Source organism: Cinclus cinclus, chromosome 2 (genome assembly GCF_963662255.1).
Source record: "Cinclus cinclus chromosome 2, bCinCin1.1, whole genome shotgun sequence".
NCBI classification, from domain to species: Eukaryota; Metazoa; Chordata; class Aves; order Passeriformes; family Cinclidae; genus Cinclus; species Cinclus cinclus.
Genome location: NC_085047.1, coordinates 22032943 through 22056371, shown reverse-complemented (window position 1 = coordinate 22056371; position 23429 = coordinate 22032943). Strand labels below are relative to the sequence as shown.

General features: G+C 45.4%; 1 long non-coding RNA gene across 1 annotated transcript; it reads left to right on the top strand.

Annotated features, from left to right (window-relative positions):
* The first annotated feature begins 19732 nt into the window (after positions 1 to 19732).
* On the top strand, positions 19733 to 20161 carry LOC134055993 (uncharacterized). Its single transcript, XR_009934118.1, has 2 exons — positions 19733 to 19900; positions 19959 to 20161. It is a non-coding gene; the product is annotated as an uncharacterized LOC134055993 (long non-coding RNA).
* The last annotated feature ends 3268 nt before the right edge of the window (positions 20162 to 23429 follow it).

The following is a 23429-nucleotide window of genomic DNA, read 5'->3' as shown; positions in this document are numbered from 1 at the left end:
AAAAAAAAAAAAAAAAAAAACAACAACCAAACAACAGCCCACAAATGACACAGCTTAGGGCAGCTTCATCTAAATATTCTGCTAAGTGATGGAGAGAGAGGAGGAAAGCTGTTCCTCCAGTTCTCCCAGTTCTACACCAAGCAATTTAAAGCACCCAACACTGCCCTCACCTACAGCTGCTGCAGCTTCCATCCTTTCTTCAGCCTTGTCCTGACTTCTAAGGGACCAGAGGCACCACACAACCCAAAAGTATCAGCACTCACACCCACTGCTAGTACGGACGTCTTCATGGTCCATCTTTGGCCATACAAACCTTGTGGATGTTTCTACTTTCCTGACACACTTGGCCAATTTCATTCACATTTATCAAGGCAACACACACCCTGTATGGCTAAGGGGTCGTAGAGCCCCTCTGGCAGAAGAACCTAGGAGAAGACTGCAGGGAAGAATCCAAGAGCAAATTGAAATCCCAGATATGCAATGAAGGCCTGCTTCTGGCAGGTTCCTTGTGGTTTGTGGAACACAGGAAAAACCTTTAAACCATAAAAACATATAGGAAAACCCCACACCGAGCACTTGGCTTTAAAGATGTTATTGCACTTCATGTTACAGATATAGAATTGCTTTGGGATTCTGGCATTTCCTGCACACCTGCACAAACACATTAAAAGAATTAAGTGCTGAGTCCTGAAGCTCAGTTCTTCCAATCTTATTTTGGTGGTGTCACTTGACATACCAAAATCCAAAGCAATACTTCCAAAAATTAAAAGCAACTCCCTCCCCTCCCCATTCAGTTTTCCAGTCTAGGGGTCCTTTTAAGAACAAGTTAAAGAAAAGGAAAAAAGCCCAAGACGTACTATCAGCTAGTGTACCAACCCCCTGTTTTCCATAGATTCTCATTACGCCTGATGGCTTCTCTAAGAAAATCAATTTGTACATGTAAAAACCTGTCGAGTAGGGGCAGGGGTTTCTGAGCCCGCACCTCGCAGGTGAAGGATCAGCGGAAGAGTGGCACAGAGGGAACCCAAAATGCCCAAGAGATGTTCAAGCATTATTTGAAACCAAAATGCTCTGCAGCTGCCCCATGCCTGGATTTCACAGAAACAAAATAAGCTCCTCCTCCTGCCTCATTTTCTGCCTTCTCTCATCAAGGGACAATCACATCATGCAAAAGATAACAGAGAAAATGCTAACACCAGTCCAGTGCCCCCAGGATGGCTGACATCAGGGTTCATTCCCTCCTCTGGCTGATGGAACATAAACCCAGGTGTTCTGGGATTTAAGCAGCATAGCACAGCTTTCCACTTGCTGTTCCACTCCCTACCACATCTGCAGAGCAGGAAGATTGCTGGGTTCTGTATTACATCCCAAAGCAGCAGCCCTGGGAGTACTGCTGGAACCCAGCACACTCTTCCCCTTTTCAGACACCAATCTGACTGGTCAGCCTCACACTCCTCCAAGAGCAGAAAAACCAAAAACCAGTAAAAAATGGGTATATTACACCAAACAGGATCCATTTCAGAGGTCAAATATCCCACGCTGCGTTCCTGAGCATTCCCAAGGCTTTTTGACAGGGAAGTGAAATTTCACACATGAAGCACCATTTCCCTTGTAACAACATCCTCCAATAAAACTTGCCACAATAAAAGCCCAGGTTTTTGTAACATCCTCGGTAACACATTGCACATAAAGTATCAGGTCCCTTGGTAGAAGGGCCACAGCAGAACCTCCAACATAAAGGACCATTTCCCTTGTAACAACATCCTCAGTAAAACTCCCCACAGGAAGGAGCAGGTCGCGTGTGACACCAACCTCAGTGCAGCAGTAAGCACAGTCTTTACCTGGAACTCACAGAATCAATGCCCACAGCAGGCCCAGGAAATAAAACAGGGGATTTTGTGGAACCAGGGAATGGAAGAGCTGTCCTGTCCCAGCTCTGCCTCTTCTGCCTGCAGGGGAGATGCAGCTCTCAGCCATAAGATCCCTTCAGTTCAACCTCCCAAAATCACCTGGCAACACTTACCATGAACCCCAAAGTCTAGCTGCAGCTCATGCTCTATCCTCATTAAATGAAGTTGGTTATTGGTTAGCTAAACAAAGCAATAACACATCTGTGGCTTTAAGTGGGTTACTACTAAATGCAAATAGCAATAAACATGCCACTTTACAAAATAGAGCAGCTAATATTTTTTTGTTATTAACACACGGTCATGGATGCCAAAATTTTGAAGGCATGTGTTGTATGAATTTATCAGATCACAGTGAATGAATCTACAAAAGCATTGCAAACTTAAAAAAGAGAGTCAATCAATTATAAGTTGATAAAGAACTAGGGTGGCTGAATAGTTTTTTCAAAAGTTGAAGCATCACTGAATGGCTTAAAGCCTTGCTGAAAATGGATTAATTTTGTTGGTAATTGTAGTTATTGCTTTGTGTCTCCCCGTCTGCTTGGATTTTTGCACAGGGCCCTGCAAAAATTCTTGGCAACTGTGCTTGTAGCTCAAATACAAAAAGGGGGAAGTATAGAGGGGCTTGACTGCTGGCCTGTAAGCCAAATTGAGTTAGCAGAAGAGATAGCAGTTGATGAATTCTGAGTGTATCTATAGCAAGAAAGAAGACAAGGCTGTTAGCATGGAAACCAATTAAAAAAGATCCATGAAGGATTTCTGTAGCTAGACTACGTGCATAAGTAAATCTGGATATGTGCCTTGTTAAATTTTTTGCAAAACTTTTGACAAATATATTGATGCTAATTGCTTTGCACCAATGAATATAATAAGCTACTGTGATGTAGTCAATGACTTAAGATCACGCTTTGTTAAGAGTATATAAACTGGAAAACATGCAGAATAAACAGCTGCCATTTTCACTGTTCAAGTGTGTGCGTGTGTCACATCCGACCCAACACTGGCACCTCATATTTCTCTTAAGCTATTACCTAACAAAAAACTCTACAATACTTCTGATTTCCACACTTAAAACCTAAAGTTCACCATTTTCTGCAGGTAAAATACAAGATGTCAGGTACAAGTTGGAATCCCTGTGCAATTCATGCCTGTGTGTCTGCTTTTTACTTACAGAATGATCAGTGTTTTCTTATATTCCTTAGGGTTTCATATTCTTTGCTGGAATCCACCTGTGAAAATACAAACTCTTTGCTCCAAATTATTAGAGGAAATGGACCTTCAATTTGTCCTATTTCTGGATTTCTAATTAAAACTAAAGGATTTTTTAAAAATTTTGTCTGTGTGCTGTCAGAAAAATGCCTGATGATCAGTGGTTCAGGGTCTTCAAAAGAACTGTTCAAAAAAATTATAAATATACAAGATTTGACTCAATCTCATCTGTGGTGTTACCTGCACCAATCCTCCTTCTATTGATTTGAAAAACAGCATACATGAATTTCATTACAAATGTGAAAAGAACAACAATACAAAACTACCTATGAAGTAAAACTAAAACCTTACAATCAGTGATAATTTAAATACAACAATTAACAATATTTTAAATGATAGATACACATATATAAAATTAGGTAACTGTCAATCCATAAAACACTATGTCATCACCCCAGAATCTGTAAACAGCTGACAAGCCTTGTTTCAATGAGGAATTAGATGATCATCTTCGGATAATGACCATCAAATTCACCCTAAAATTAGCTTCAGCTGCCATATTGATAGGGTCTCATTGCCAAGTCAAAACCACTGGAATATTATTTTGATGCAGAAAACACCTGAGTTTATTGACCATTTCCCTTCCAGGTAGAATTAAGGCCTGGCCACTGCCTAAATTTTAATTGGAAGAGAACTCTCTGATCTATTTTTAAAAACAAGACTCTTCAGAACAAAAGCTACAATGAAGCATTTCAGGGTGAAAAAGTAACCAAACCCCTGGAGCAGCTTGTACTCTCTGAAATTTTTCCTCAGGACAGAGGTGCTACGAACATGGCAGGCTGCTTGAGTACTTCTGTAATAACAACTGGGAAAAACATAAGACTAGCAATTCAGAAGAGGCTTTTAATGAAGCTCAGATAATTTTCTTGGAACTCTGAAAATAGTTAGAATTAGAAGACAGCACAGGGTAAGGTCATAGGAAATATGCTGAAATAAGAGAAGGAATTAATCAAAAATGAAAACAAAGGAATGTTGTGAAAGTTCATATTAAACAGTAAAATGTAGGTCACAAAATAATTTGGTAATACAGAATTCATACTCTTAATGCAATGGTTTTGAAATTAAATATGGAAACTAAATATGAGTATTAAAAATTGATCTTATACTAGGATATAGAGAAATTCTTTCCAGTATATATATAAAAAATTTTGGGTTGAATTAAATTTTACAGTTTAAATTATGGTCCTAGAAGTGGGCCTGATTTGTATATATGAATAATTTCATTGATAATATGACATATATAAACTAGAAACCTATTACAATTTGGTTTGAAGGAAAAGCTATAATACTGGTAAAAAAATTGTGAAGCATACATTTGCAAGTTTCTTTTTTATACAAATTCAAAACTTATTAAATCATAATGAGGGCTTTGCAAAGACCTAGAAGCTGCTTTTTAAAACAACTGTAGGAAAATTAAAACTTAATGTTGATATTCGAATAAGTGTCCACTAATATTTGAGCTACAACGAATTGTTAAATATAGGTTGTATCTACTCAAATCAGACGTAAAATGTTTTGTATCTTCATTATTTTAGGAAATTCAGCATAAAATGGATCTTTTTTATCAACAATCCCGTCAAAAATTGCAAGTTACAGGTTAATGACATTTTGAAAGGTGTATTTTAACTGGGTTTCAATCTATTAACATATTTTTAAGGGGATCCTTCTAGTCTTTTGACTAGCAATTTACTATTAGGGCATTGAGAATTTCCGTAAGCAGAGAAGTGAGCACGCGGAAGGCGAACATCTTTTGCTTTACATACCAGAACAGTGAAAATTGACTTGAATGCGACGTGACTGAAAGCAGTTCCTGAAGGTCCCCCACCATCTCTCCCTCCTCTTCACAGCACTGCAGTCGTGCATGGCTTGCGGGGTGGGGGGCTGATGGAGCCGCTGGAAGGGAGGCGGATCGAGCTGAGCACTCCCGAGCCGGTCCGTCCGCGGGAAGATGATGAGCTGCCGCCCTCCCTCGGCCATGGGCGCGGCGAGCGAGAACAGAGCGGCGGCGCGGGGCGGTGACGTCACACTGCTGCGCCAGGGGAGCTTCTAGGTCGGTCCGGCCTGGTCCGTGTGGCCGTGCTGCTGTTGCTTAAGAGTTGTTAAAAGTCTTTTTGGTCGCGATCCTACGGTACAATCCGCGGTCCAGGGTGGGAATGGCGGCTTGCCTGCGCGCGGCTGGGGGAAAGGCTCACAAATCACCAAAAGACCCGTTCTTTCCTGCGGCAAGCTGCCTGGCTTCGGTACTGATGTACATCTTCGGTAGTGATAGATGGCATTACTGGAAAAATATTTCCCGTACAACAGTCACTGGTAACTTCTTGGAATGTGTTATACATGAGAAATAAACTCTCGGTATTTAGCAAAATTTAGATTGCTTTTTTTGATATAGACGGAGCAAGCAGCGCTGGGGAACGTGAGGGGTCACCGCCCACTGCACCCTCCGTCGAATCCTGGTTTGAAGCTCCTTTTTATAGTATGGTTTTCCTTGTAGTCTCCGGACAGTTTGTCAAGTAGCCATGTGGTCTTGGTAGATAAGGAACAGTAGACATGGGGGGGGGGGGGGGGGGGTGGTCTTAACAGATAGGTTGCAATTGATTACACCAAGGCAGGAAATCTGGTATTGCAAAATCTTTCAGGTTGCAATTGATTATATGAAGGCAGGAAATCTGATTTTGCAATATCTTTCAGGCTGTGGGAAACCCCCATTTTACAAACTGGTATCAAATACAATTTACTAAAAACCACAATATTCATAACAGGGGGATTTAAAGAGAACAATTTAATCATATGTATTTTTCTCTATCTAATGTCCATGCTTTATTTCAGACCTAAGTATTCTGGTTTATACAAACACCAATACTTTTATGATTAAGACAAATCTTTTATCAATTATCACAAATGCAACATGAAGGTAGTTGTGTGCTACAAGAAAGCAGACACCAGGAACTCAAAAGATCCTCAGCCTCTGAAAAGCAAACCTCTCCCTGCTCCAGCTGTGAAACACCCTGGTGATTCCCGGACATTGTGGCCACCCCTTGAGCTGCGGCCTGGTGTCTAAACCTGGTCTAACCCAGCTTCAGAGGACAGCATTTCATTGTTTTTTACAGGGATTCAGGAAGAAAATTTACTCTGCGCCATTCAAGTAAATGCACGTGATCTTAAGGCAAAAGCTGGATCTTTATGTGAGATGTTACATAGTGATTTGTGTCATTATGAAAGTACATGATGGGATCAATATAAACAAGAATATTGATTCCAAAGTAAAGCATGGACATAAGACACAGGAAAATCTAATAATTTCCTTATGTTTGTTTAAATCACCTTCTTGTAAATCATAAACTTTTTTTATTATTACTATAATCATGAATTGTATCCACTTTTATGTATAAGGAAAATGTAAGCTTATTTGAACATGAGCAGACTTGTCACTACTGTTACCTGCTTGCTAGGAGTGTAACCTGAGAACATGTTCAAGCCTTGTCCAGACCTGGTGGGGGCTTGTAGCCACTACTGCTTAAGCCCTAGCCAACATGTTTGGGCTTGCTTGGACTTGTATCCCAGCACGGTGGGCATGCTACAGCCCACCAGAGACTGCCTATAAAAGGGGCAGTGACCAAAGGTGTGGTAGATATGTTGGTGGAGTGCAGACTCCCCATGTCCCCAGCGCTGCTTGCCTGTTCCTTATCAACGAACTAATAAATTGCATTATTGATTGACCTACCCGATTTTGGTGAGTAATTTATAACATTTACTCCTGTAGAAAATGACACAGGCCCACAGCTCTGCTAACACAGACACATTCTAAATAGGTCCCATAAATAGGGAAGTGTAGTTTCACCTGCTTCCTGCCTGTTTTGTCTCTTGGGGTGATTTTATGATAATGCTGTATTCCCGTATTGTCTGCTTTACGCTCAGAAATGGGTCCTGGAGCTTTAAGCTGGGTCCAGGGGAGGGGTGGGAGCCGGGGGAACTCTGGCATGGGTTGTGTTCAGGCACTACAAGGGCTCCCACAGTCATGGAAATAGAAAATACAGGTGAGATGGACAACAGCAGCAAATGCTAGACAAACCTTCCAACAAAAGGGTGATTCTGGAAAACAGCTTCTCCAAGGCTCTTTGCCTCATCCCAAGCCCCGCTCCAACCTCAGGGCTCAGAGCACTCACCCCAGGCCACCCAGAGGAAAATGAAAATATCAACAGATGCTTTTACAGACGCTTGTTACGCCCCCAGGAAGGCCACAGTTACTCAGCTTCTTGTTAAGACATTCCTTTAGGATGGATTAGAGGGAAAGATGCTGGGCAATTGTGTGTTTCTGAATGTATATATATTCATGTGTACAGTTCTTTCTTTAAAAGCTGCTCACAATGGAAAGCTGCGAGCAGCCCCTCTGGCTTTTTCCGTAGCAATGTAGCAAGAGGCAGGCATAAAAATGCTGCTTAAAATGCATAAAGGAAAAGAAAGTTTTACAGCTGAGCCCAATAGCAATAGAAGAGGCACCATCTCTCCTTGCAGCATTTGTGCCTCTTATCCCTTCAAAGGCCCGTTTGCAGCCTCCAGGTAGTGAGAGTTCACCCTCTCTGTCCCATGCAGACTGAACATTTTGCACCCAAAACCTTTCCTCCTCCCTCCAGGAATGCCAGCCTGAACCCAAGGAAGCACCCTGGCCCTCCACAAACAGGCCATTGTTTGGAATCATCCGTCATCCCTAGTCCAGTGTCTCCCACCGTGCTTTGGGCCACAAAGTGTCACAAAGAGCACAACTCAGCAGATCAGAAACTCTCAGTCCCTTTCAAGGTGAAAACCTGTCCATAAATAAATAAACGATCTCAAGATCTGATAGGAGGCACCAAAGTAATCGCCTCCACCTCCCTGACCTCATCAGGTGCAGCTGCATATCCTGAACTACTCTTGAAATTTGTGCCAAATTTATTCAATTACTTGGTTTGCTTTTATGAAGTCATTGACTCTAGAAGAAAGGTTGATCTAAATTTGAGGGTTCCAACTAATTCAGTTAATCTTTTCCTCAGCAGATCTCTTTTCCTTATGCTAACAACTAATCCAATTAACTACTGTGCTTCTGCACTGCTTGCACTGGGAGGGTCAACACAGTTTCTATGGCATTAAATACAGACCTTGAAAAGAAAAAGGAACTTGGCTCCAGAAAATCAGGGCAAGATGTCACAAGAAATCGAACTCAGCACTAGAAAATACTTGTTGGTCTTTGAACATAATTTCTGAGAACTCAAACTTCCACAAAAACATGAATGAGATGGACAAGAACACAATTAGCAGCCAAACCTTGCACCTAAAGTGTGATTCTGGAAAATTGATTATCCAAGTCCCCTCCCCTCATTCAAACAGGCTCTTTGACCTTGGGGATCACAGCATTCGCCCCAGGGTACCTGGAGCAACAAGAAAACAGAAGCAGAGGCTTGTTACTTGATAGGTGGCCGTTCCACCCCCAGGAAGGCCCAAGTTACCGAGGTTCTTCTGAACACATCCCTTTAGGGTGGATCAGAGTGCAAGACTGCCCAAAACCCACTATCAAATATACACACCTATAGTTGTGTGGGCGTGGGACTTATTTCAGAACCATGGGGTTGCAGTGGAAAGCAGCCATGCAGCCCTTTGGTCCTTATCATCTCTTGTAATAGGGAAAATAGCCCCATTTGGCTTTCCCCAGCTCACCTCCCTGTGTCACCTCCAGCCCTCCCAGCAGCCCCCAGTTCCCAGCACAGAATAGAACCAGCACCCAGCCAGCAGGTTCTCAGTCCCAGGAGGTGTGTGGCACTTCCACAAGTACACTGTGCCTTGGAGCAGGCGGACCAAAGAATTCCATACCCACACCCTTCAATCCCTGCAAGTTAAGGCAGACTCACAAATGCCCAAGAATTTACATCTGGGATGGAAAAGTTAAAAGAGCAATGTCTGTCTGAACTGCATTTACAGTCCAATTGCACTGATTTTGCTCTGCATTACACTCTGAAATTGCCTTGAACAAGCTATATAAAATAGACTGGAAACCATGGAAAACTACTGAGATTGATATCCTGACACCTCCTTCAGACACCCAGCTCAGGGAAATATTTGAAGCCAAGCAGATTCTAAAGGAGATGCTTTCCTCAAGGAACCCCAGCAATGCTGTCCCAGGGCACAAAGGGGCAGCTTTAGTGGGGAAAGAGCAGCCTTCAGTTTCCTCTGTTGCTTACTTGACCAAAGAGCTGTTCCTAGGCTAGATTCACTCTCCTGTCCTGGATGAAAAACCTCTTCTCCTCTCTGAGTGCTCACTGCTCCCTGCTTTTCACATAACCTTTTCTACAGAAAACTATCAGCCAGGCAAGTTGAGACCTTTCCTAGAAGACAAGACCAAAAACTGGTTTTGGATAAACAGGCACTGAATCTAAAACCTTTGATGTTTTCAGTGTTCCAGCCATGGTCAAATGATGAGCAGGTGTTCAAAACAACAGAAAAGCACAAAGGGAGAAAAATTCTCCTTCCCAACCTCCATGTCCTCAGTTCAGGGAAATTAACACAACAGTTCCATAGGAGGGCAAAAATCCAGGTGCACTTGTAGCTAATGGACAGGAATAGCTTTTTCTTCCCACTTTTCTGGAAACACTGTGGAAACAGCACATCCATTCTACCAACCAACTCAACCTCAACCTACGCCAACAACCTCAATCTCTGTGTTTGCTTTTCTTCCAACGTTCCTGGCAGACAGGCAGGACAGGCAGAGCCTGTCCCCAGGGTACACCACTCACTTGATGCCTTTTTCCCTGGTCCTAGAAAGATGAGACAAACACAGTTAAGGGATAAAAGGGTTTGAACCTTGGTATTTAACGAGGATCCTTGGTCAACAAATGGTCAAGGTGGAATACCCAAAATGCACACAGCCAGCGCACTGTGTGTATACAACTGTACAGACCTTGCACATCGGCACATCCGACCAAGATTCCCCAAGGAAAAGCTTCAATGAGTGACACCTCCCTATCCAAAAGTATTCCCCCCAGGTGGGGCTTAATCCTGGATTACAAAATACCCCCTGGAGAGAACCTTGGTTTCTCAAGACAGTGTAAGGCTTTCCAGCCTCCAGCTGGGAGGCCTTTAGGATGTTTGGTCTTGTTGCCTAGCAGAATACCAGGACTATGCTAATATACCAGGCTTAAAGAATTACAAGAATGTATGCTAAGAATACATAAAATACATAAAATACATAAAATACATAATACATAAAGCATGTGCCACTGATAAAAACTCACCCAGACCCTTGCACTCCAAGCTCCAGCACCACTTCCATCTGGGTGACTTGCACATCACCGGTTTCCCATCTGCTGTCACATCTGAACACCTTTGAGTTCTCAGATACTGAGGGATTTGGAGCACATGCCATGGGGTTTTGCCTCTTATATTTTTCAGAATCTCTGCTGTTTAGTGTGTAACTCTGAAAGTTCATATTAGGTGTTAGTAAGTTCTCTTCACAGGGTAGTTAGACAAAACAATTGTTTTATAGTTAGAGAATCAAGGACAACTGGTACCCAAAAAGCAAAAACAATGGTGAGAGAAAGGGAGCAAGCCAGGAGGCTGAGAGTTCATAGCCTGGGGTTGTGGTTGGACAATTGACCCCAATATGTAGATGAACCAAATCTTATAAAAGTGTAAAGACTCATGACCGGGATCCATCTTGAATTTGACTTGGGTGTAGCCCCGGCCAGGCTCTTGCACTACCCAAAGTGTATCCTTTTAATAAGTACCTATTTTATTCCTTTTGCTCTGTCTAGTCTCTGTTCCAGGTCAGCCTTTTCAGGCAACAGAGCAAAAACGTTCCCAGCAATAATAGCAAGGTAACTTTACTTCAGGATTTTCTTGCAAAATCCTGGGAGAAAACAGTGTCAAATTGTTTATGGTATAGAACCAAAATGAAAGAAACTGGCTCTGGGAAAACTGACAGCAGCCATCCCTAAAACTCCATTTAGAATCTTCCTTAGGCTGAGCCCTAAACACCTGCGCCCCTGTGGACTGAAAAGCAAAACCAATATGAACGAGCCCCTCCCCAACAAGGAAAAAAGATGCACACAACAGCACTGATACAAATACCTGTGGGAAGGTCTCCCTTGAGTTTCCACATTCCAGTCCAACTTCCCCAGAAAATTCAAAGGTAAGCAGAATATTTATATAGAACTCACAGAATCAAATTTCTCTAAACATCCACAAGCACCACGGTTCCTGTGCTACAAGTGCTTATGTAATCACGTGATTAGAAAATATGTTACAATATGAAGGAAAGACTAATGAGCACATGAAGTAAAAAAAAAAGTATAAAAGCCAGTACTGTGCAAAGAATGGATGAGTGAGTTTGTGGTGGAGCAATCCCCCTCATTCGTGGTGTTGAATAAACAAATACCTGTAAGCTGCAAGCTGTAAACTCTAAGCTTTACACTACAGAGTAATGTTTTCTCACCTAGTTTACAGGCATCAACCCAGCATAACTCTGATTTATAGAGATGCTTCCCAAGGCAACTCTGTCCCCAGGCAAGAAGGAGCAACCACCACACTCCACCAGAGCCACAGAAAACTCTGCCCAAGAGTGAAAACTGACACAAAATATCCAAAAACCACAAACTCCCTATCAAAAAGGGTCAGAAAGGAAAACACAGATTAGGGCACCCCTTCCCTTTTATCTTTACACAGAGAAAGGCTCTGCCATTCTGAGACAAACCCTGTGAGACCAGAGAGCAGCAGCCCCTCTGCAGGCCCACCTGGAGCCACCCAACACCTGCTCTCCAGCACACCACACAGTCAAACACAACTCCCATTTCATCACCCTTTACAATTTAAATGCATTGTTACCCCTCTAGAACAGCCCAGAAAAGCCACTGAGGACAACAGTCCAAAGAGAATGTGAATGTGCCAGGACACCAGCTCCCTTTCAAAGGCCTTTATTAAGGACAGCTCTGGGCAGAGGCCCAAGGGGCTGCACACACCTGCCACTGCTCCGACTGGACGACACAAACAAAGATGGGATCTCAGCTTTCTCTCTCGGCAGAGCTAGGACTTCCATCGCCACAAGAGTCCCTAGTAAGACAGCTGCTGCTTGCTGGTCTAGGGTTGTCATGGTGGTCAGGTGCTATTAGGTCATGGCGACAAATCAAAGACTACTCTGGTTGGTAATCTGATGTCCCTCACTTTCTGCCGGCCCAATAGTGTTATTTTCAGTCTTAAGTTTTACATTGGCTCATTGTTCTAGGGTCTTTTTCTTCCAAATGATGCTGGATCTCCAATTTGCATGTAGCCTTGGGTGCACAGCTTCTTGGGAGCAGCAGGGGTGATACTTGACAGAAGGGCATACAGTTATAGAAGGGGATACAGTTACAGGGTAGGTGGTGAAAGGGGTACAGGTTTCAACTGACAATTTGTTTCAGAACATTTAGCAATTGAACCTCAACATTTACAACCTTAGAACTTTAACATTTAACAAGTAAACCATCAACAATTTCAACCAAGGACCTGTAGCTGGGGATTCCATTCCCCACAATATTAGCCCAAAACACCTTGGAAACCGGGCTGAGCTGAGCCCTTAGAAATAGCCCCAGAGAGGCAGCCCCGCCTGCTCTCACTGCTCAGGAGCTGGCGCTTCTGTGCTCGTCTGTTTTAAATCAGAATGTGGTCAGTTGGTGACCACAGCACAGCATCAGATAAGTGACATCAAGAGAATCACCACAATTCTGTTCCCCCTCTCCCACCGTCCTTAGTTCCTGCGTTTGGCCATAGGAATGGGGTGGACCACAGCCACGTCCTGCTCGGTGCCTCCAGGCCGGCGTCAGAGCCAAAAGCCAGAGGTGGACCAGGGGAAGACACAGATGGGCAAGGATGATGCCCGGGGCCAGCTGCTGAATCAGCCCTGCCAGGGTCTCAGCAAGCCCCCCCTAGAGATCCTGTTACAGGTTCAGTCACAATACCACCCCCACAATCATTATCACAGACCAAAAGAGGCTTACCGTCCATTTCTCAGCCCTACAGATCCTGCGCCATGCTCAGGCATAAGAAACAGCCCCACCATCAATAGCCCAAGCCTACACTGACTTCAGCACACCAATCCCCCAGTGTCAATATCAGCCCTACAGCATCTCCCCCACTTGTGGCTTTTATCCTAGCCCCAGTGATTTCAGAGTCCCCTTTTTCCCAGTCCCAGTGATTTCTGCTCTTTCTCAACCCACAAGTTTTATTTCACTGCCAGCTCTGCTCTTCCAGCTCCAGCTGCACCTTTCTCCATCTCTGCCAGAGGAATCTTCCGCAGCTTCAAAGGGCAACATCTCTGTCTTGGCTCCAGCTCTGCAACAGTTCTGCCCTAGAGCCTCGAAACCCACTCCATGGTCAATATCCCAGTCCCCGAGTGATTTCACCTCCAGCCCTACAGTCCCCATCCCAGGTCCAGAGCCACTATGCCAGCCCACAGTTGTTTCAGCTTCCCTCACATAGTCCCTTTCTCAGCTCCACAGTTTCTTTCCTGTTCCCACTCACAATCCCAGCCCCACTTTCCATTCCCAGCCACACACATTGGTTTCCAACTCTACAGTGGCTCTCACACACCTGGGCAATGTGTTGGCATGGCTGGGATTTCAGGTGCAAGCAATCCTAAAGTCCCTTTTCAGCCCTAAACATCCCTTCCCATGCTCAGACACAAGACCCAGCCCCAACATCAATAGCTTAAGCCTACACTGACTTCAGCACACCAATCCCCAGTGTCAATATCAGCCCTACAGCATCTCCCCCACTTGTGGCTCCTATCCTAGCCCCAGTGATTTCAGAGTCCCCTTTTCCCCAGTCCCAACGATTTCTGCTCTTTCTCAACCCACAAACTTTACTGCACTGTCAGGTCTTCTGTTTCACTTCTGGATCAGTGTAGTCCCAGCCATGCCACGCAACACTGTTTCTGGTTCCCAGGGCAGGATCTTTGCTTTAGCTCTGTCTCTGTGTGGTTTCTCTCAGATCCTGAACCCATATTCCAGCCCCAGTCTGACAATCCTTACTCCACCAGCAGCTCTAGACTCCCTATCCCATCCCTTAGTGAGTTCAGCTCCAGCCACCCACTTCACATTCTGACTCCATATTCCCTATCCCACCCCAAAGTGGTTTCTCCTCAAACCCTACCAATATTTCTGTCTCCTCCAGCTCTGCTTCCTGAGCTCCAGCTCCTCAGCTTCTCACTGCCAGTAGCTAAAAGCTGCTCCTGCTTCTCACTGCAGACTGGGGCTGTTGATAAAGCCCAAATCAGTTATTGTCATCACTTCAGCATCTCTAGGAGTTGTCCCACCCGTCCTGATGGGATCCCAACTGTGGGGATACTTGAGGCCTGAAGCCCAACATGTACCTTTTCCCCCCCCAGGCATCAGCCCAGTACTCTCCCAAAGGCCCCCTCACTCACCTCCCCCAGGCAGCCCGTGTTTCAGCCCCAGCCCTACAGCCTTTACTAAGTTAACATCAGACACCTAGTAAAAAAACCTTACTAAAACACTGTAATTAAAGGAGCAAAATATTGAAGGAGTTTAATAAAGAAGAAAACCGTGATTATTGCAGATAAAAGCAAAATAAAATAGCAAAAATGGAAAAAGCCAGCTTTATTCCCAGCATTTCACATATTCCTTTCAATCCAGAAACCACAAAACGGCTGCTCCCCGGCCCCCATTAGCAGCAGCTGGTCCCCCTGCGGCGCTCCAGGAGCCCCACCGTCCGCCCAAGCCGCGCAGGGCTCGATGGAAAGAACTGGACACTGCCGGCCCCGGCAGACGCTGAAGCTGCTCCTGCGCCCACCGGCGCTCCCTGGATCGGCATCCGCGCGGGTCCCATCCTGGCGCTGCGGCGCTCATCGGATCACGCACCTGCGGCTCCCGCCGCCCCTCGCCGCCGCACCACCTAGCTAAGGTCCGCACACCCCAAGCGCACCTATTTAAGCCCAAGGGCCGGCCAGCCCCGCCAATCCCAGACCGCCCGTTCCCGCCGCGCTCTGTTCCGCGACCTCCCCCCGCAGTCCCGTTAAGCCCCGCTGCCCGCCGTCTCCCCGTTTCCTTGGCAGAGCTCCCCCCGCCCTTTCCAAGCCCCAACAGCACCTGCCGAGGCTGCGACAGCGGGGGCACGGCTTCGCCAGCTCCCAAAGCGGCGGTAGGATCAGCACCTCAGACAAACGCGGGAGCAGGGCCGCGACTGAGCGAACTGAGTTTGGCGGGGCGGCTCCTGGATTGAAAGGGCGGCTGTGATTGGACAGGGCGGAGAAAGGCGGGCCAGGAGTGGTGGGGCTTGGAACCTGCGGGGCTGCAGCCCATGGGAGCGCGGGGCGCTCAGCCGGGCGGAGCCAGGGCTGCTCCAAGGGTCTGTGGTCGCTCTGGGTCCCGCTCCTGAGATCCCCCTCCCCTTCAAAGACCCTCTATTGTGCCCATGTCCCAGTGAAAAGGGCTGCCCGGGAGGGGTTCCGGGTGACAAAGGCGGGCTCTGCGATAGCAGCCCAGACCAGGGAGCGGTGGTGACTTGGTGGGGAGAGGGTCGGCGGCGGGGAGGCGGTGGAGGAGCGGGGAGGGTGTGTAGAATCTGCTGCGGGCTCTGGGCGCCTCTTCCCCCGCAGCGGTTCCGCTTCTGAGGGGACTTGGACTGCCCCGACTGGGTGCTAGCCGAGGTCAGCTCTCTGGCCAAAATACTGAAATGCCCGTCCCCCGCCTGCTGCTGGCCCGCTGCCCCTCCTCCTTCTCCTCCGCAGTTCTTGGTGAAGCCGAAGCTGACCTTCGCCCCGGTGCTGCGGGACCTCCTGGGGGAGGCCATCAAGGTAAGTGTGGGTCTACTGCAGTGGAGGCCAAGTGTTTCAACACTACAAGGGCATAATCAACAACATTAATTAGTCTCGTGTTCTTCATGCAGGCCTCAGTGTTAAGAACGCTACTGGCCTCTACTAATACAAATAACATGCATAGTAAGTGTTATTGGTATTAATATTTAGGTAAGAATTATTAGTGTTAACACTGGTAGTGTGTTAGCTGGTGTTTATCATGATGCTCTGCTCCCCCACATTATGACAAGATTCTGAAGCTGACCTCAGATGCAAAGTTAGGTGAGCACTGCTGTCCTTATCACCATCCCCTGATGGAGCATTGCTCCAGGAATGAGCAGCAATGCATGTGGGAATACCTTGCCAGAGTGACAGAGTTCACCCTCCCTCCCTCCCATCTGCAGAATCAGGAATGTGAAGGTGACCATTGCTGTCCTTGGGTTTTATCCTCTCCAGTGCAGCCAAGCACAATGTAGGCAGTGAGTCTCTGTCAAGTGAGCTGCAGCAGCTGGGACTGCCCAGAGGTAAGGGAAGCCCTCGGGGTGGTACTGTGAACCAGAACTGGTGGGATGTTGCTGACAGTTTGCAGCCGTGCCTCCTTCACACAGAGATGTCTGTGAAGATATCAGAAATAATTTCTGTATAACTAGAAATTTCAGAAAAATACAGCTAAAAATCTCACTTCTGTCTCCTTTAAGTTTCCCCAGTTTTTCCCAGCTAAGAGCTGCACAGAAGTCAGGAAGGGGAAATGACATCAGGGAACAGCTGTAAATTCAAAGGCACAAAGAGAAGATGTACCAGCAAAGGGCAGGAAAGAGAAAAGTTTTCAGAAAGCATTTCTGTGGTTTAATTAATAATAATTTCTGATTGCCCAATGAGAAGAACAAGAACTCACAGCCATTCAGATGTGAGTGTCCCCTGCAGCGAGAGCTCAGCACACAGAGGCAAGTCCAGCATGTGAAAGAAGAAAAAAGGCATTTTCTTTTGCTTCAAAGGTATTTCAAATTCTTAAAGCTCAGCCAACATTTGCTTTTGATTTTGGGTGAGTGAATCATGAGCAGTGGGCACAAGTCATGCCATTCATTACGCTGAAAATCCGGGGTCATTTAGAGGGGACACAAGGACTGTTTGTGTAGAAAAATGTGAGGGGATGTCAAGGCGAGTGAGGTGGCGTTTTTGAGGGGATTGCTGAGGTAATTCAAGGGAGCCCAGCAGACAATTTGTCTGGGAAGTCTGAGGCCCCTGGGAAGCGCAGCCAGGGCTCTCCAGGGGTAGCAGGGAGGGCTCAGCACTCAGGGCTCTGTGTCCTCCTTCCTTGGCAGCAGCCATCAAGGAAGGGTGGAGAGGCTCCATGTGGGATGAGGCCAGAGAGAGTGAGCTGAGTAGCAGCCTCAGGCTGGAGAGGGACAGGAGAAAGGCAAAGGGACCTCCCTGGGGTCACCAGGGGAACAGAATAGACATTTGGATGACCAATGGAGGTGAGGAATGGATCTGAGTTCATCTACAGGGAAATAAAGAGGGGATCTTCTGGAGGGAAAAGCTGAGGTGATGAGTTCACTCACCTTGTCACAAGTTGTGTTTGCACAAAGTGGGACCACAGGTGAAGGTCAATCCAAAGCCAACCCTGCTTGACCTTTGAATTCCAGGATAGTCTGTTAGCACACCAAGCTAGGAACTTCTGGGAAAAATAAAGCAGCATTACCATTCTGGACCTCTGAATGATATTCACCCAGAACTTGCCTTTCAAGAATTAAAATGGAAGAGAAGGTATAAAAGAAATGTAATTCCAAGAGGGAAAATAGTCTGCAAAAAACAAGTTCACGTGGGCCTGTATGCTGATCCCTATTGCTGGTCCATGATAGCGTCTGACAGGTCAGATTTCAAACTGTTTGATTTAACAAGAAACTGGTTTGTTCCTTCTCGTGAATAGGATCATTGGCTTGGCATGGACCAAGGCGCTCAACATTTTCCATCTAGAAAAAGAGTTAGGGAATTTTTTGAAAACCTGATCCTAGGGATAAACAGCTTGGCTCGGTATTTCTGTGTAGAAATAGAAGAATGTCTCTTCTGATTTTTTCTCTCATCTTTCTTGCACAGCTGTTTTGGTATTCCTGACTTTCATTTACATTGGCAACGTGTGGCTTGGAGCTCAGGAGCTGGATCTGTTACTTACCCACATCAGATTGGTTTGCATGAGTGTAGGAGATGAACTACAGGATGGCTTGGGAACTCGGAAAGAAAGAGAAGAAACCCTTATGTCTCTCTGCAAAAAGATTTGGCTACATCAGGGCATTAACTCAGGGAACTAACACTTCATCTTTAACATTCTGTGCTCTGCCGTCATCGCTGTGAGCCCTGAAAGCCTCCTGAGCTGTTCTCATACAGACCTAACTTGTTTGGTCAAAAAATCTTATTTTTGTCTGGTGAAAAAAAATTTATTACTGTGTTCATACTCATGGGGAAGATTTTATTCAACATCTCTCAGTGGGACATTAAAGCTCCAATTTCCCTTTTCTTGAACAGCCTGAGAAACAATATTACTTTGTATCATTTTTATGACAGACCTTTTTTACTTTTTGTAGAACCAGAAAATCTGTGCATATGTGTGTCCCTAATATCCATTCTCTCGCCAATGCAAGATTGCAAAAAAAGCTGCAGAACTTCCTACAACAGGCTGTAAGTGCAAATAACAAGGAGCCAGAGGTTTAGTCACGATGATTTACTCTTTCTTAAAAGAACCTGATGGATTTCATGGTACCAAAACCAGTATGAATAGAAGACTGAACTCGGGCATCATGGTGGTCTTCTTGGGCTTAAAGAACTTTAATGGCTTTTAAAGACATCTATATCAGATCTGGTTTATTTTTATTACCCTTCTATTAGATTAAAAAAAACCAAAAACAAACAAACCCTGGTCCATCACTGCTGCTGTAATGTGTGACTAAAGCCCATCTTCCCTCTGTAATAAAAACAACATAAGAATTGTTCATTAAAATAAAAGGACTACCAGGAGTTCAATAAAATAACAGAAAATAGAACCGGATCTGAGAGGGCACAAGTCATGCACCCGTAGTCCACAAGAATGCCTTGATTAGTTTTAGCTGAGTTAATTAACCATACTTAAGTATCCATTGTTCAACGTGTAAAAAGGATCTACTGATAAGGCAGAGGTTCATAGGTCAAGATACGTCTGCCGGGAAGAGGAGTCTTCTTCATTCCAACGACCACCGGAGGGCAAAGTACGACCCCTATCAACAGGCAGTGCAAGCGCAGACACGATTGCAAAAGGGACACGTATACCAGAAACAAGGGGTATAAAACCCAAAGGACTGAGAGAGGAAAGTGCGTGCCGTTTGTGGAGTGCTAACTCCCGGCCGCCCAGTGCTGCTTTTGCTTGTTACCGCTTGCTTAATAAATTCCACTTGTTGATGTACAATTGGCTCTGAGTCAGTGTGTGTGACAAACACTTATAACACCTCCACTTGGAACAGTTGAGAGATGGAACTAAACCCCAAAGGATTTTTTGCTCACCGATTGTATGTGAGTTTTATTGGGAATTCTCTACAAAATCTGATCAATTGTTCTTGAATGTGGCCATGAGGGGAGTTGAACTTCAAACCTTCTGGGGGCTGCCCCTCCTTTTTTGCGCCAGCAGAGTCCCTTTTTGGGGGATGTACACGTGGAAAGAATTCCAATAAAGGGCCTTGCTGCTGTCCAGGGCAGTTGGGGTTGTTCTGTGCTGTGAGAGATTGAAGGCCTTTTTGGTTCGTTGTGATAGATAGATAGATAGCCTTGAAACCCGATGCAGTCTAGTTACTATGTAAACAGATAGGTAGGTGGTTACTGATTGTTTAAGCTTGACTCAATAACCAGACGTCTCAGTAATTCCCAGGGAAACAAAGAGTACTGCGAGGTCAGCAAAGACGACGGAAGACATGCGAGGTCAGCAAAGACGACGGAAGACATGCGAGGTCAGCAAAGACGACGGAAGACACCATAACAACCGGAAGAACGTGTGCAAGGCCTATCACGTACCCGGAGACCGGAGGACTTAAGAGAGACGAACTCTAGGAAGGAGTGTGGCAGTTTTTCGGAGCACGGACTCCCTGCCACCCAGCACTGACATTTGCCTTTGTCTTTTATAATTAATAAATTCTCTAAAATTGAACCGGAATATGGCCCCTTGTGCTCATTCATAACAATTTGGTGCCGTGACTCGGATCGAGACTGGGGGGGTGGGGGGGGGTTTCCCCTTGCGGGAAGGCGCGCCCCACCTTTGTTGGTGGTCCCGGGGAGACGGGAGCTCACTCTCTCGCCTCGACCGATGAACCTAAAACCCTAAAAGGCAAAGGGAAGAGGGCCCGGTAGACCCCTTAAAATTTGTGCACAAAGTCCGGACGAAGACGCAGGACGCGTAAGTATACGGGATCCGTTCGGGCGGGGTCGGGATCCCGGAGTACGGTGACTCGATGTGTGTGTGAGAGGGGAACTGGCAGCCGGATTCCCCAAGCGAGTGCGGACCCTTAGTAGTGCGGTTCCCACTGACCAGCGAGGGCTTGGGCCACGAAACAGGGGAAGCGAAAGCGATATTTTGTGTGTGAGTGAAGGTACTCTGGAAGAAATGGGGCAGGGGAAGAGTAAGGTTCCTGCAGAGATTAAACTTCCACCCGTACCAAGAGATAGTCCCTTAGGGTTTTTATTAGATAATTGGGAACATTTTCCAAATACGGAAGGAAAAGATAAGGCTAGGATGATACATTATTGTGTGGAGGTGTGGGGTGGAAAGGAAATTTCAAAAAAATGTGTTTTGGCCAATATTTGGGTCCTCTGAGGACTGGGTGAAACAAAAACTAAATATTTGGGTGAATACAAAGAAACCTTTTTGTATAGAGGAGAGTGAGTACACAAAGGTGTGGGTAGGACGCCCAGAAGTATTTATTTTTAAGCTAACTGAGAAATCCAAGAAAAATAAAGAAAAGAGAAAGGGAAGTCAGGCCGAGGAGACGATTATAGCCCCTCCCCCATATGTGCCTCCTCCCCAAGCGCAGGAAGCAGCGGGTCCTAATGCACCCCCAGGGGAGGAATCTGATTCAGACCAATCAGACTACACCGGGCCGACAACTCGGAGCAGGGCTCGGAAAGGGTTGTATCCTCTGAGGGAGATGCCAAGGGGGGGTCCACAGGCAGGAATAGGATTTATATCAGTACCCCTTAGTTCGGGAGATGTTAGAGACTTTAAAAAGGAGATGGGACACTTATTAGAGGATCCACTGGGAGTGGCCGAGAGAGTGGATCAATTTTTAGGCCCAAACATGTACACATGGGAAGAGTTACAGTCCATTCTAAACATTTTATTTACCGCAGAGGAAAAGAATATGATTAGGAGGGAGGGAATGCGTATTTGGGACATTACTTAAAAAAAAAAAAAAAGGAAGGAGAAAAGAAAATAGACCCTGAAAGGATCCAAGCAATTGTGTCACTACCAATACCAAAGAATAAGAGACAAATTCGTCAGATTTTGGGACTCACTGGATACTGTAGGCAGTGGATTGAAAATTACAGTAGCAAAGCCAGATTCCTGTATCAGAAATTAGCACAGGAAGGGCTGATGAAATGGAACCCAGAAGACGCGGACAAGTTCCAAGAATTAAAGGAAAATTTGATCCATGCCCCAGTCCTGAGCCTTCCGGATCTAAAAAGACCATTCTCTTTGTTTGTGAATATAGAAGAGGGGGTCGCATTCGGGGTGCTTACTCAGGATTGGGCGGGGAAAAAGAAGCCAGTTGCTTATTTGTCAAAAATTTTAGATCCGGTAAGCAGGGGGTGGCCCACATGTTTGCAAATTGTAGCAGGATGTGCTCTATTAGTGGAAGAAGCTAGAAAAATCACCTTTAACGGTAGTCTCAGAGTAATGTCTCCCCATAACATTCGGAGTGTACTGCAGCAGAAGGCAGACAAATAGATCTCTGACGCAAGGCTTTTAAAATATGAAGGAATTTTAATAGAGGCACCCAATTTTACCCTAGAGACTACCACATTACAAAACCCAGCTGCCTTTTTATACGGGGAACCGGAGTATGAGCCTTTAACCCACGACTGTATAGTTACCATAGAAGAACAAACAAAAATTAGGCCTGATCTGGAGGAGAAGGAATTAGAGGATGGCGAAAGGTTATTCGTAAATGGATCCTCTAGAGTAATAGAAGGAAAAAGAAGATCAGGATATGCAATCGTAGGAGGTCCAGACCTGCAAGTAATAGAAGCAGGCACTTTGGATAAGTCCTGGTCTGCACAAGCATGTGAGCTATATGCTATATTAAGAGCCTTAAAACTCCTCAAGGGAAAAGAGGGAACGATATACACTGATTCCAGATACGGATTTGGGGTAGTTCATACCTTTGGAAAATTATGGGAAGAAAGAGGTTTGATCAATTCGCAGGGAAAAGACCTAGAGCACCAAAAACTAATAATTGAAATACTACAAGCTTTAAGGGGACCTAAGAAGGTGGCTGTGGTTCATCTCAAAGGACACCAACGGAGCATAGACCTCAGAAGTAGAGGAAATAACGCTGCAGACCAAGAAGCAAAACGGGCAGCGATGAAGGAAATGGTCCTAAAAGAAAAAGGGGGGCAAGAGAACAAGAGAGTACACAATAAGGAAGAGACTAACCTAATTTTCACCAACAGAGAAAAAGAAAAGTTGAGGAAAATGGGAGTTAAAGAGGAGTCAGGAAAATGGGTATTAGAGGATGGACAGGAAGTGTTACCCAGGGCAGTGGCCCAACGAATATTATACAAACTACATCAGAAAACACATTGGGGAGCCCAAGGGTTAGTGGATCATTTTGCCACTAGGTTTATAAGTATCGGGCTCCACGATATGGCCAAGCATATTACTAAAGGATGCCCCATCTGTTTACGAGTGAACCGGAGTAACCTTAGGAAGCTACCTCATGGGGGAAGACCATTGGCAAAAAGACCCTTTGCAAATCTACAAATAGACTTTACTGAATTGCCAAAAGTAGGAAGGATCAAATACCTTTTAGTAATAGTAGATCACCTCACCCACTATGTGGAAGCCTTTCCAACGGCAAGGGAAACGGCACGGACGGTTGTAAAGACCCTGTTGGAGGAAATAGTCCCTAGATATGGGGTACCTGAAACCATTGACTCTGATAAAGGGCCCCACTTCACATCCAAAATAACACAAGAATTGGCAGATGCATTAGGAATAAAATGGGAACAGCATACCCCTTGGCATCCCCAAAGTTCAGGTAGAGTAGAGAGAATGAATGGAGAAATAAAGAAACAACTTACTAAACTAGTATTAGAAACTAAGTTATCATGGGTAAAATGCATCCCACTGGCCTTGTTAAATATCCGAACTCAACCACGAGCAGACGTGGGGCTTTCCCCATATGAAATGTTATATGGTATGCCAT